This window comes from Natrix helvetica, assembly GCF_964273705.1.
Source record: "Natrix helvetica genome assembly, chromosome: 4".
NCBI lineage: Eukaryota > Metazoa > Chordata > Lepidosauria > Squamata > Natricidae > Natrix > Natrix helvetica.
The window spans coordinates 144,148,422-144,163,252 of record NC_138550.1 but is presented as its reverse complement, the minus strand read 5'-3'; the positions used below and the strand labels follow the sequence as shown (position 1 = coordinate 144,163,252).

At 39.8% G+C, this 14,831-nt stretch overlaps 1 protein-coding gene across 3 annotated transcripts in view; it reads right to left on the bottom strand.

Annotated features, from left to right (window-relative positions):
- Positions 1 to 14,831, bottom strand: part of CPQ (carboxypeptidase Q) — a 638,038-nt gene that overhangs the window by 101,439 nt on the left and 521,768 nt on the right. The gene's annotated exons all lie outside the window — the stretch shown is intronic.

Here is a 14,831-nt window from a genome sequence, read left to right as displayed (position 1 = left end):
TAATGTGACTTGAAAGGTCAAAAAACAAAAACACATTATTTATCCACCCTAGTTAAACATTGAAAAATATACTGCAGATACACTCTATCTAATTATACATATACTGACTGCAGCGCGCATAACCTATGCACAGCATTGGAAAAAAGAAAATACACCATCAGAGCTAGATATAATCAGAAAAGTGTTGGCCTGTGCAGAAGCAGATAGGCTCACTTTGGAACTTAAAAATAAAGGGGAATCAGAATATTTCGAGGTATGGAATAGATTTTATGATTGGTATAAGTTAAGATGACAAGACTGGAACAAATGTAGATATTGTGATCAAACAGAAGGACAGACAATGCATTAAGTAGAATGACTGCTAATGGTTGAAACTAGCTGTACATAATGTGAATATATGATCCACGGCATTGCATTGTTTTAAATGTAAAAACAATATATATAAAGAAAAATATACTGCAGCAGTAATAGTTTATTTATTATCTTTAGGAGTTTTTTTTTAAAAAAAAAACCTTGGTCTTTTTTTCTTGGTCTTTCCCAAATGTTTACGTCATAGTCAAAGGATTGAGTCCTAACCAAAGATAGAATTCTAAAAGATCTGTCCGAGTTCTATTGATTCCAATGATGTTACTTCTGAATAAACACGTATAGAACTATAATTGTAAGCATACTCATGCTTATAATATTCAAACAAATTAAGCACCCTTGAAACTGTGTTAAATTAGAGCCTGGGGATGTAAGCGCTGAGCAGCGTACACTTGATTCTACAAGGCAATACAAAGCCACAAACAAAGTAGACCAGGGGTGTCCAAACTTGGGAACTTTAAGACTTGTGGACTTCAACTCCCAGAATTCCCCAGCCAGCCATGCTGGCTGGGGAATTCTGGGAGTTGAAATCCACAAGTCTTAAAGTTCCCAAGTTTGGACACCCCTAAAGTAGACATACTATAAATCTGCTTTCAGGTTTTTCTTTTATATTTCCAGAGACAAGTGTTGCCCATTTTAAAGTATCAACTGGGAATGCATGTGTGGGTGGAAACATCCTTAGAGCAAACAAGCACAGTATTACTGCTAAATTAAAGAAACAACTGAACAGCAATCCTAAATAAATGGAAACATTGGAACCTTCCAAGTATTTGACTGGTTCTTTCCCACAGAGAAACTATGACAACTGGAAGTAGTCAGTTTCACTGCGGTAATCGAACTGTATTTTTGTCCATATGAGCTGTAATTATTCTTTTAATTATAACACACACATTCCCATATGAATGAAATACAGCTTTCCTGCTTATTTCCATAAAATAATACAGGAGTGCAAATATTGTAATAATAGTTAGCAACAAAGCTACCTAATTTAACTTTCAGTTTCTTCTACAGAAATGTTTTTTTTTTTTACCCTCGACAGGCCTTTTCTCATTAAGTTATTGCTTCTGGAATAGAAGTTTTCTGAATACTCAGTGGTTTTCTGACAGGCGGGGACACATGCTCATTTTCTACACTGCGAAGAAAATGTCCCAAAGATGCGTCTTTAAAAAGCAACTGTACTTAGTTTTTCCTTGAAGACATTTTGCTTCTCATCCAAGAGCTTCTTCGGTTCTGAAGAATGAACTGAATGAATTGAAGAAGCTTCTTGGATAAGAAGTGAAATGCCTTTAAGGAAAAATAAAGTACAGTTGCCTTTTGAAAAAGCACCTTTGGGACAACCATGATCTGGATGTCTGAGAATCCCAATAGACATTTGCTAAGAGGAATAGCTACAAAAAAAACCAGGGTGGGGGGACTTGAAAGAGCAATCCCCAGCATCATTCTCCATCTGAGCTTCATTGGCTCTACCGATAAAGCATTGAAGGGCTGGGGTTTTGCATGCTTGGGTTGCAAAACGTTATGCAGGAGTGACAAAAAACTATGCAGACATGTTTTGAATTGCAATTCTCCTGGATTTAAAAACATTGGAGCCTGTGTAGTTTTGGATAAGGAGGAATTGTCTCTGAGACAGTCCCACCAAGACCGAGTTTGGATGAGACCGAGTTTGGATGAGGAAGAACTGTCTGTTCTGACCTAGGCTTCACAAAATCACAACGCAGACTCCTTGTCCTGACAAAAACTCCTTTTTTTTATTAAGCTAATGTGAATCCTTCTCATTCACATCCAGCAAAGTTCTGACAAACAGTTTTTCAAGGGTGAATTTACAACCACAGACCTTATCAGGCTTGGAGAGCTGCCAGGCCGATATCTTCCAAACGCAATCTTGTACATGAAAATACTTGGCAAGGAGTCTCTGAGAGTCAGGAACAAATCTTCACACTAATTAAGCAAACTAATTGTCTCAACTCAATTCCACTTTCGCTCCTATGGGAGGGGCCATTCACTGCCCACCTGTTCATTTACTCCCAGGTCAGCACTTGTTCCTTAACTTTTCCCTTCTCCTGGCAGCTCTGCGCATGTGCACATCGGGAACAGGCTCCAGCTGTTCTTCTGCCCCACTGATCTCCAATTCCAAAGGCAGCTAATAACTGTTTGGACGGTCTTGGCCCCATCTCTGCCTCTGATGCAGAACACTCATCAGAGCCTTCTCCAGACTCCAGGACTGGCCCATGTGCCTCTCCAGCCTCCTCACTGTCTGAGTCTGCCACCAGCACCGCTGGCTGCTGGCAGGCCACAACACTGTCTCTGAGTCAGTCCTACCAAGACCAAGTTTGGATGAAGAGGAACTGTCTCTGAGTCAGTCCTACCAAGACCCAGTTTGGATGAGGAGAAACTGTCTCTGAGCCTGTCCTCCATTGTTCACCTCTCTCAACTGCTCTGCGCATATGGGCATCTGGAGCAGGCCCAAGGTGTTCTTCCTCCTCACTCATCTCAGCCTCCCAAGGCAGCTGCCTCTCCAGTGGCTGGGAAATGTCAGACTGCCCTGGATCTATCTCTGTGTCTGACACTAAGTATCCATCAGAGCCGTCCCCAGGCTCCAGAACTGGCCCAAGTTCTTCCCCAACCTCTACATTGTCTGAGTCTGCTGCCAGCTCTGCTGGCAGCTGGCAGGCCACAACAATATCATCTAATGGAGCCCAAGAAGCGTTTCTGCTCTGCAACAGAACTTACCCTTGGGAATGAGCCTCCCCCTTAATTATAGATGGCCCCTCACTTTTCTGTTCTTTAGAAGAGCCATAAAGGCCAAGTTGAATGAGACACCTTGCTTTGTGCTTGCCATCTTTTATCTTTACGTTGTATTGATTTTATTGTAACGTCTACAGAGATTTTCAGTCAGCCAGGCCATCCAGTTGCCTCTTGAAAAAGCACCTTTGGGATTTATTGTAATGTTTTATCTTTGAATGAAAGTTGTATGCATTAAGGAACTTGAGAGGGCATTTCAGAATTGTTGAGAGTCAAACAAATTTAAAGTTTAATTAACCGCATCATCCTTCCTACTCGCTCCACTGTATGGATAGATTTGCCCTATATATTGTGGAAAAGTACCCCCCTCCCTGTGTGTGTGTGTGTGTTCAGCTCTTCAGTGTTCATTTTTGTTTTGTTCCCATTCTATATGCCTGAATATAATTTGGAAAGACAAAAACAGATTCCAAGAATAGATTGATTTAGTCCGAAAAGCAAAGCAACAGCAAAAGAAATCTGCTTCTACCTTCTATGTCCAAAATTGCTGGTCAAATCTTAGGAAAGAACTTGGTGTACCACATTTAGCAACTTTATAGTTTACATCATTTCCTAAATTTCTTAAGATTAAAATGTATTTAGGCAACAATATGACTGGGAAGAAAATACAATTATCACTATATTTTTAAATCTAAATATGGAACCAGCTGGGAAGTTCCATGCCTTCCTACTGACAGGGATTATAGTTCCAAAAGTTTACAGAATTTGGCAAACTAATCTGGGAAATCTGTGTCTGCCCAGATTTTGCTTTGTCCCAGATCTCTGGCCATTTTATTTCGGGATTCTGAAATTGCAGCTGAGCAATATCTGAATGCTACAGATTATCTGCCTTTGTTCTGTTTGGCTATTCTGGGAAAGAGTTACCCTACATATCAAGTAGCAGGCATCCTCAATAAATGACTTGATTGTGTTTGGCATGAAGGTATAAACTCTTAAAACCATAGGATAAACATACAAAGTTGTATTTGTTCCACCCTTCTCTAATTTCAAATATTTTGAACTCAAGCTGTCAATATATTCCTATGTGTTTATTTAATACATAGTCTACATACATAATCTTTGAAGAGTTTCTAGATGGTCCAAAATGTGATACCAAATATGTTAACTTATTTGTTCTCTCCTGCTCATGGTTACTGCAGATACCGAAGAAGCTTCTTAGATGAGAAGCGAAATGTCTTCAAGCAAAACAAAGAAAGCCCAGCTGCCTTGTGAAAAAGCACCTTTGAAAGATAGATGCCAGTGTTAAGATTTGTTACTATTTAATAGATTTACAATGATGTGACAGATAGTTAGCATACAGTATACATGAATTTCATCCTTAGAATACATGTTCAAAAGGAAGAAATTATAAGAGTAAATTGAATATGTGATTTACAATAATACAATAATACAATAGTAGAGTTGGAAGGGACCTTGGAGGTCTTCTAGTCCAACCCCCTGCCTAGGCAAGAAACCCTATACCGTTCCAGACAAATGGCTATCCAACATCTTCTTAAAGACTTCCAGTGTTGGGGCATTCACAACTTCTGCAGGCAAGCTGTTCCACTGATTAATTGTTCTAACTGTCAGGAAATTTCTCCTCAGTTCTAAGTTGCTTCTCTCCTTGATTAGTTTCCACCCATTGCTTCTTGTTCTGTCCTCAGGTGCCTTGGAGAATAGCTTGACTCTCTCTTCTTTGTGGCAACCCCTGAGATATTGGAATACTGCTATCATGTCTCCCCTAGTCCTTCTTTCTCTTAAGCTAGACATACCCAGTTCTTGCAACCGTTCTTCATATGTTTTAGTCTCCAGTCCCCTAATCATCTTTGTTGCTCTTCTCTGCACTCTTTCTAGAGTCTCCACATCTTTTCTACATCGTGGCGACCAGAACTGAATGCAGTATTCCAAGTGTGGCCTTACCAAGGCATTATAAAGTGGTATTAACACTTCACGTGATCTTGATTACAATGATAATCAATGTATTAATGTATATTGGGCTGATAACTATTGATTCTATATGTAATTGAAAGCGGTGATGTACAAATGTTTATGACCAAAAGACATGCTAAATAGATATGTAACTGATGATATTTTTAATGTATATTTTTGTTTGTTTTTAAAAAAGTACTTTTGGGACAACCATGACCTAGATCAGTGTTTCCCAACCTTGGCAACTTGAAGATGTCTGGACTTCAACTCCCAGAATTCCCCAGCCAGCATTCGCTGGCTGGGGAATTCTGGGAGTTGAAGTCCAGACATCTTCAAGTTGCCAAGGTTGGGAAACACTGACCTAGATGACTGAAACTCTCCATAGGCAGTTACTGCTGATAGTTGCACTCATCCTCAATTGTTTTCCCAGACATGATTCAAGTCCTATAATGCCTTAAATGGCTGGGTTCTGCAATGCCTTAGGGAGTATCTCTTCTGTGTCATCCTGCCCATTCTCTGTCATGGAAGAATGAGTCAGAAAATTTCTCAGTAGCAACATCAGTGTCAGCCCACATGAAAATGCAGGCTTTTGTATGTCACAAATTATCTTTTATCAATTTGTTTTCAACAGTTGAGCCCATTATCTTGGTTTTACACTGTTGGTTTTTTTTATAAAACTTAATATTATTAATGTTATGTATTCCCTAGATGGTATGTTAGCAGATAATAATAATAAAATAAACATAAATAAAATATCCAAGTAGACCTACAGACATATAGCCTTAGATGAATTTATAACTAATGAATAATCTTCAATTGTAATAGTTGAAGAGTGAATGTATATGTTTTTAGACTATAGAGCAAATGCTTTGCTCTGTTTGATTCTTAGTGGTAGTTATTCGAACTGAAGCTAGCTTAAAGCCCAGGATGTTGTGTTGTGTTCGTTGTAATGTATGTCTGTATATATTCTTCAATACTCCAGTACTCTTCAACATCTTCATCGATGATTTGGATGAGAGAATAAATAGGGAACTCATCAAATTTGCAGATGACACCAAGCTGGCAGGAATAGCCAACACTCCAGAAGATAGGCTAAAGATACAGAAGGATATTGACAAACTTGAACATTGGGCACTATCTAATAAAATGAAATTCAATGGTGAAAAGAGTAAGGTTCTACATTTAGGCAAGAAAAACGAAATGCACAGGTACAGTATAGGTGGTACCTTGCTCAATAGTAGTAACTGTGAGAGGGATCTTGGAGTCCTAGTGGACAACCATTTAAATATGAGCCAGCAGTGTGCAGCAGCTGCCAAAAAAGCCAACACAGTTCTAGGCTGCATCAACAGAGGGATAGAATCAAGATCACGTGAAGTGTTAATACCACTTTATAATGCCTTGGTAAGGCCACACTTGGAATACTGCATTCAGTTCTGGTCACCACAATGTAGAAAAGATGTGGAGACTCTGGAGAGAGTGCAGAGAAGAGCAACAAAGATGATTAGGGGACTGGAGACTAAAACATATGAAGAACGGTTGCAGGAACTGGGTATGTCTAGTTTAATAGAAAGAAGGACTAGGGGAGACATGATAGCAGTGTTCCAATATCTCAGGGGTTGCCACAAAGAAGAGGGAGTCAAACTATTCTCCAAGGCACCTGAGGGTAGAACAAGAAGCAATGGGTGGAAACTAATCAAGGAGGAGCAACTTAGAACTGAGGAGAAATTTCCTGACAGTTAGAACAATTAATCAGTGGAACAGCTTGCCTCCAGAAGTCGTGAATGCCCCCACACTGGAAGTCTTTAAGAAGATGTTGGATAGCCATTTGTCTGAGACGGTATAGGGTTTCCTGCCTAGGCAGGGGGTTGGACTAGAAGACCTCCAAGGTCCCTTCCAACTCTGCTATTGTATTGTATTGTATTGGAGATTGGCAATGTAGTGCTTAAAAGCATCATTAGCAGCCCCTCCAGTTGTACAATAGGAAGCACTTTGAAGCAAAAATGTGAAGTAAAAATGATGTATCTCTAATGCAAGTCTTGGAATAAATAGAGAGTCTTGAAACATGTAATTCTCCACTTATTAAAGTAAAGTCTATTTCAGTGTTTTTTCAAACTTGACAACTTTAAGATAGATTCTGGGAGTTGAAGTCTACCCACCTAAAATTGCCAAAAGTTGAAAAAGCACTTCAATTTGAACTTTTTGAAAGTTTCTTCCCATGTTTCTGCCACTTGGGCTGAGATATATTTATGAAATAAATTATCCATGAATGCACTTTCTGTCTCATGAGTACTGATGTCTACTGTCCAGAGGTGGGTTGCTGCCGGTTCGGTCAAACTGGTAGTGGCAGTGGCAGGAGGCTTCGCCCACCCACCCAGATGCTTCTGCGCATGTGTGCATGCATATGCACGAGCGAACTGGTAGTAAACTGGTTAGCAACAGACCACTGCTACTGTCCCTTCCATTCTTTTTGCAGTCTCTCCCAATCTCTCACTTGCAAACTTTCTTCCAAAATATTAAAATAATCATCTGGAATCTTGTGAGAATTTAGTAATCTCATGCCCAATTTCTTAAATGGGAAAGTCACACATGTTGCCCTCTTTTAATTATAAAAATATCTGAAAAGCATCTGTAAGCATTTCTATCCTAAAAGGGCCTTAGAAATCATACGTACATGTAGCCAGTCATGTTGACTTTCACAATGGAAAATATTTTGATGAGGTTTCCCTGCTTTAAAGTTGAAATATGACATAAATACCGCACAAAGTGGTTCGTCTTCGTATATAAGGCTGTGAATTATAGTCAGATAAAATTTAAAGCGTAATAGTTTTACTGATGAAATTATATCATGTTATGAGAATGGCAAATTGCACAGCAAATTGATTTGTGTCACTACGCTGGCAGTTTATAACTTCACCTAGTGGTGAAGACATGCTAGCAGTAGATGTTTCTCTCTTAGGGTGCAAAGAAAAAATATCTGCTGTGAACTCCATGTAGGCATCAGGAAGGGCACCTGGCCAATAAGCGTAAAGCTCCATCCAGTTGCCTCAATTCTACCCTGAATTAAGGGACTACTGGTCAAAATAAGAAAAAAAGAATGTTAGCCTAGAAATCAATATCTCCCTCCCTCTTTCTCTCCCTCTCTCTATCTCATTCTCTCTCTCTCCCTCTTTCTCTTCCCCCCCTCTCTCCCCCTCCCTCCCGCTTTCTCCCCCCTCTCTCTTTCTCTCTCTCTCCCTCCCCCCTTTCTCTCCCCTTCTCTCTCTTTCCCATCCCCCATATATTTTAGGAAAAGTTCAAAGGCCATTGCTGATCTGAGATTTTTAACAGATTAACAGAGTTGGAAGGGACCTTGTAGATCATCTAGTCCAAGCCCCCGCTCGAGCAGGATGGCAGTCCAATCTCTTCTGTAAAGTCTCAAGTGATGAAGCTCCCATGTGATGAAGATCTTGTACAAATGGGGCTGCAGATGTGACTCAGGGCTTCCTAGCTGAGTCCAGCAATCCCAGAAAAAGAAGATTTAGGAACTCATGACTAAACCATGGCTTGGTTTTTAGAAAACCCCAAAGCTACCATGTATACATTCTTGCCATGTTTAACATTTACAACAACAGCCTTTCAACAACCTAAATGCTGTATGTAAAGAAATGGGATGAGGTTTTTCTCCTGAGTTCATTACATAGAGCAGTGCCTCTTGGCTACATAAGTTTTAAATGGGAATGATGTCATCTCAGAAGTGGCTGAAACATTGCTAAAACGTTTCATTAAAAAAAACAAATAAGGGAGTGAAAATATACACGGAACTTACATTTCAAGGAGATTTTAAATCACAGTACTGCAGTTGAAAGCCACAATCTAAATAGTTTCAGTGTTTTGATCTGTTCCTGCCTGAAGCAGGAATGCTAGCAAATAGTCGGGAGAGAGATCGGCCCTCCTTTACGAGAAGCAGAAGTCTAGACAGTCTGGATTTCTGTGAGAACAAGACACAAATCTTCTTGTGCTGCTACACATTCCACCACTTTTATGATATGTGTACTTTTTTCAATACAACTTGGACTCTGTTTATGAAATCAAGCTTTAAAAGATCCAAGATTTTGCGATCATATTATAAGCAGCTGCATTCTCTTCGCTGATGACATAAAACTATCTAACACCACCGACAATGCTTTTGCCCTACAAAGCAACCTTGGCTATGTGTCGGAATGGTCAAACAACTGACAACTCCAAATCTCAACTAACAAATGCTCTGTCTTACACGTTGGCAACAAAAATCAGAACACCAAATACAAGCTGGGCAGATACGATCTCATAGATGACCCTCACTCTGTCAAGGACCCAGGAGTACTCATCTCTAATGATCTAAGCCCCAGAGCTCACTGTAACAGCATTGCCAAAAAGGCATTAAGGGTTGTTAATCTAATTTTGTGACGCTTCTTCTCTGATAACACTGTAGCGCTAACGAGGGCATACAATAATTTGCCAGACCAATCATCAAATACAGCTTGTCTGCCTGGAATCTACACTGAATATCAGACATTAATACAATTGAGCGGGTCCAGAGGTATTTCACAAGAAGAGTACTCCACTCCTCTGCTCACAATAGAAGACCTTATGTCAGCAGGCTTCAAATTTTGGGCTTAGACAACCCAAGGTACGCCGCCTACGATCTGACCTAAGCACAGTATACAAAATTGTCTGCTACAATGTCCTACCTGTCAACGACTACTTCAGCTTCAACCGCAATAATACATGGGCAAACAATAGATACAAACTCAAGGTAAACCACTCCAAATTCGATAGCAGAAAATACGACTTCAGCAACAGAGTGGTCAATGCTTGGAATGTTCTACTTGATTCCGTTGTTACTTCCTCAAACCCCCATACCTTCAACCTTAAACTGCCTACTGTGGATCTCACCCCATTCCTAAGAGGTCCATAAGGGGGTGTGCATAAGCGCACCAGCATGCCTACCGTCCCTGTCCTATGGTCCTCATTTTTATGTATTCATTTCCTGTGTCCATGTTTATACTTATACCTGTTATGTCGTATATGTTTGACAAACTAAATAAAATAAGATATTACGTGCCCTTACCCTAAATAAATCTAGATCCTAAAATTGTTGTTGGAGGAGGTAACTCTAATTATGGATTTTTGGTAATATGATATATAAAATATTGGATCTTTCCCTATAATCATGGTTTTTTTTCCTCCAGGCTACTGTCCTGCTCTGCCTTCAAATGATGGGGGAAAGAGAAGGCCAATAACTCTGAACTGCTAGAAATCTAATCCTTGCATCCAAAAACAGTTTGTAAAACTCGTTGAGAAAAAGGGTAGTAAAAAAATAGAGAGACAAGCTCAATTTACACTAAGTCATATCATAGTCTGTTTGCTTTGGTTTAATGCAATATGAAGTCATTTGCTGTGGTTTCTAAACTATGATTTATGGTTTTATCCCCACTAACTGTAAGTTCCCCTCAAGATTCAAATCACGCTTTCCACCCAACTGAGATTTCAGGGAGGGGGGCAGAGTCTTGAAAATGTGGGTCTTTACCCAAGCCTTTGGTGAAGACAATTGATACCCCTTTTCTTCTTTTCTCTTATTTCCAGTTTTGCATTCTCTGCCATCTTTGTTTCTTTGTTTTGTTTTTCTGGCATGGCACTTTAAAAATGTTTTTAACAATTTATAATGCACTCAGAGTTGCTGGGAGTCGGGTGGTATATGCACTTAATAAATTATGGCCACCAAGTCAGGGAGATGGTTTGGTATTTTTATCCACTCATCAAGTCCTTCCCAAGGATCTGGGAGAGATAGTTGTTTTATAGGGTTAAAGATACTGTTGCAGGATATAAGCTGGTCCAACTAAAGCTGTCTTTATTAACATTCAATTAACGGTGGCATTTTAAATGTTGTACAATTCTTTTAATAAGGAAAAATTAAAAGAGGAAGGGAAAAGCATAAGGGCAGGGGAAAAAAAGTTGAAATAATAAAAACATCATGCAACATATAGGAAATCATTACCACAAGAATAATTTTCATCATTTGCGTTGCATTAACCCAGTGCCAGTTCAGAAACAAAAAGAAAACACATATTGGGAGTCCTAGATTTTAATTTTTACAGTTGCACCAATCTTTTCAAATTGAAATCTTTCTGCTGCTCCCAATTCCTGCTAATGCTGGTTTAATACAATACAATAGCAGAGTTGGAAGGGACCTTGGAGGTCTTCTAATCCAACCCCCTGCCTAGGCAGGAAACCCTATACCGTTTCAGACAAATGGCTATCCAACATCATCTTAAAGACTTCCAGTGTTGGGGCATTCACAACTTCTGGATTCCACTGATTAATTGTTCTAACTGTCAGGAAGTTTCTCCTCAGTTCTAAGTTGCTTCGCTCCTTGATTAGTGTCCACCCATTGCTTCTTGTTCTACCCTCAGGTGCCTTGGAAAATAGTTTGACTCCCTCTTCTATGTGGCAACCCCTGAGATATTGGAACACTGCTATCATGTCTCCCCTAATCCTTCTTTCTCTTAAGCTAGACATACCCAGTTCCTGCAACCATTCTTCATATGTTTTAGTCTCCAGTCCCCTAATCATCTTTGTTGCTCTTCTCTGCACTCTTTCTAGAGTCTCCACATCTTTTTTACATCGTGGCGACCAAAACTGAATGCAGTATTCCAAGTGTGGCCTTACCAAGGCATTATAAAGTGGTTTATTCAATGCTTATGCAAAACATAGCTTAGTATATTGTATGAAGGCATTGAATAGAGTCACTCTTTCTGCATCAGATTTTGCATCTCATCAGTGAGGATTATGGTTAATTAGTATCCTGAGGGAGTGAAAGAGAATGCCACTGTCAACCTTCTTTATTATTTATTAAAGACATTTAATAACTATATATTGTTGTATCATATTTCTATATTTTTGTACTATGTATTCTTAGATTCAAAACCTGAAGACAAAAGATTGCTTCTCTTATTGACCAGATGACTACATTTCAGGATGAAAGACAGATTATAATTGCCCTAAATCCATTTTCCAGGACCACATGCAGCCTTCAAAATATGTATTTGGCACCTCAGTACCTGCATTAGAACTTTTAAAGCAGCAGAAGAAGAAAATGATTACATGCAGTATATTATTAGCTCCATTTAATTAAATTAAGTCAAACGGAATTTGTTTCTGGTCTATCCAACTTGTTGGCATGGCATGGCTTATTTTCTGGAGCGACACACCATTTAAAAGCCAAATGCTTTTCTCATTCTGGAAGGAGTTTTACGGCCCTGAAGATATATATTTCAGAGCTGATTCAGCCCATGCGTGCCAGATATTCAACTTGTGCAGTCTTTACTGTACTAAATGATTATAAATACAAAAAAAGTTCTCTTTCAGAGCCATGGAACCTAACTAGAAACTCATGAAGAGAATAATTGCCAATCTAAAACTTTGAAGATAAATCCAAAGCAAATGGCATATCAATTAATATCTTTTAAATTGTGTTGACTAAGTTAATGGCGTTCTTCAAGTCCAGCTCTTCTAATTACCTCACAGACAAATCTTGACAATAATGCAGAAGGGCTTTCCCACTGTCTGCTTCTAGGATATTTATTGACTTGTAACTTACAACTCCTAGATTCTCAGGATGGGTCTCCTCCAAGAATTAGCCAGGCCCAGCTCTGCTTAGCTTCCAAGATTAGATAAGATCAGGCAAATGTTGCCACTGCTATGTTGTAGAACAGCAACGTGGAAAACCAGATGGCTCTTGAGAGAATACTTATTAGGCTTTATTAGTTATTAAAGACATTTGGAAAATCTACCCCTTCCGGGGTTTAAAAAGATTCACTGAAATTCAATATCGAGTTAGTTAAAAAGTAACAAAGTTAGAGGTAGGTAGATAAAATTAAAGATAAAATTAAAGTAAGATAGTAGTAGTCTAACACAGGAGTCACCAACTTCAGGGACCACTAAATTCATAATTTTAAATCCCACAGACCATTAATATGATTTTTTAAAAAGATAAATAGCATTTAGTGCAATGTAAAAATGCAAATAATTTTTCTGTGGACCACCAAAATTTTCTCGCAGATCACCAGTGGTCCTCGGACCACCAGTTGGTGACTGGTCTAATAGGCTTAGCTATTGTTGCAAAATTCAAATGGCTGAAAACTGGGCTAATTTTAGAAAGCTTCTAAAGCAACTGTAGTTAACTTCCCAGTTTCGGTAGTGAAACAAAAAATGCATGAAATGATTCTGAAAGTCTGAGAATATGTCCCATATTTTAAACTAAATCACAAAAATCATTTCTGAAGTTTTGTTGGTACATATGCATAGGCATACATGGAAAATACTCCTACTCCTTTTTTGATAAAAAGATAAAACTCCAAGTTTATTCATCTTCTCTCAGATATTTAACATACAGCTGGAACCAAACTGGAATTGATGACAAATTCCAATTGTTACATTGTACTAACATGTGTAGAGTGAATATTCAGAACAGAATAACAAAGTTGGAAGGGACCTTGCAGGTTTTCTAGTCCAATCCCCTTGCTCAGGCAGGAAACTAGGGGTGGGTTCCTGCCGGTTCTAACTGGTTCAGAAAAAGAGGTTCCACAAATCTACAGTGCCGTTTAGAACCAGTTCCAGCGCCTGCCCCGGCTCCTTGGCACCGCCCATCCGGTCGCCGGTCGCTTGCTCCCCCTGCCCATCCGCACCATGCTTGCCCTGACTGCTGCTCACTGATTGGCTGGCTCACCAATTGCCCTGCCCATCTCTAAGAGCCCTATCTAAACTCACTTACTTTTTTTCCTGCTTGGCTCTCTATTGCTGCCTGCCAAGGAGGTAAGTACGCTGGAACAAAGCGCGGGGTGGGGGGGTAGCGGCAGGGCAGTTGGAGCGGCTGCTGTGGCCCTGCACTATAAGCAAGTCTGGTGACCTTTTACAAGTCTTAAATCTGTCAAATTTGTACACCACTGGGGTTTTTTCTAAAGGGTTAGGGGTGCAAGGGTCTTGTAACTTGACAGCTTTAAGACTTGCACACTTCAATGCCAGAGTTCTTGAGCCAACATGACTGGAGGAGGAATTCTGTGAGTTGAAGTCCACAAGTCTTAAAGCTGTCAATTTTGAACACCCCTGGGGTTTTTTTTCTAAAGGGTTAGGGGTGCAAGGGTTTTGTAACTTGACAGCTTTTAAGACGTGTGTGCTTCAATGCCAGAGTTCCTGAGCCAACATGACTGGAAGAGGAATTCTGGGAGTTGAAGTCCACAAGTCTTAAAGCTGTCAATTTTGAACATCCCAGGATTTTTTTTTAAAGGGTTAGGGGTGCAAGGGTCTTGTAACTTGACAGCTTTAAGACTTGCGTGCTTCAAATGCCAGAGTTTCTGAGCCAACATTTTGGTGGCTAAGCAACAGCATTGTTAAGTGAGTTTTCCCACATTTTAAAAGTTGGACACACCCACCCAGTCACATGACTTCCAAAGCCACTCCCACTCGCTCACATGACTGGCAAGCCACTCCCACCCGGTCACATGGCCGGCAAGCCACTCTCACCCGGTCACATGGCCGGCAAGCCACTCCCACAAAGCAGGCCACCCCTACAGAAGAGGTTCTAAAAAATTTTGAAACCCACCACTGCAGGAAACCCTATACCATTTCAGACAAATAGTTGTCCAATGTCTTCTTAAAAGCTTCCAGTGTTGGAGCATTCACAACTTCTGGAGGCAAGTTGTTCCAATGATTAATTGTTCTGTCAGGAAATTTCTCCTTAG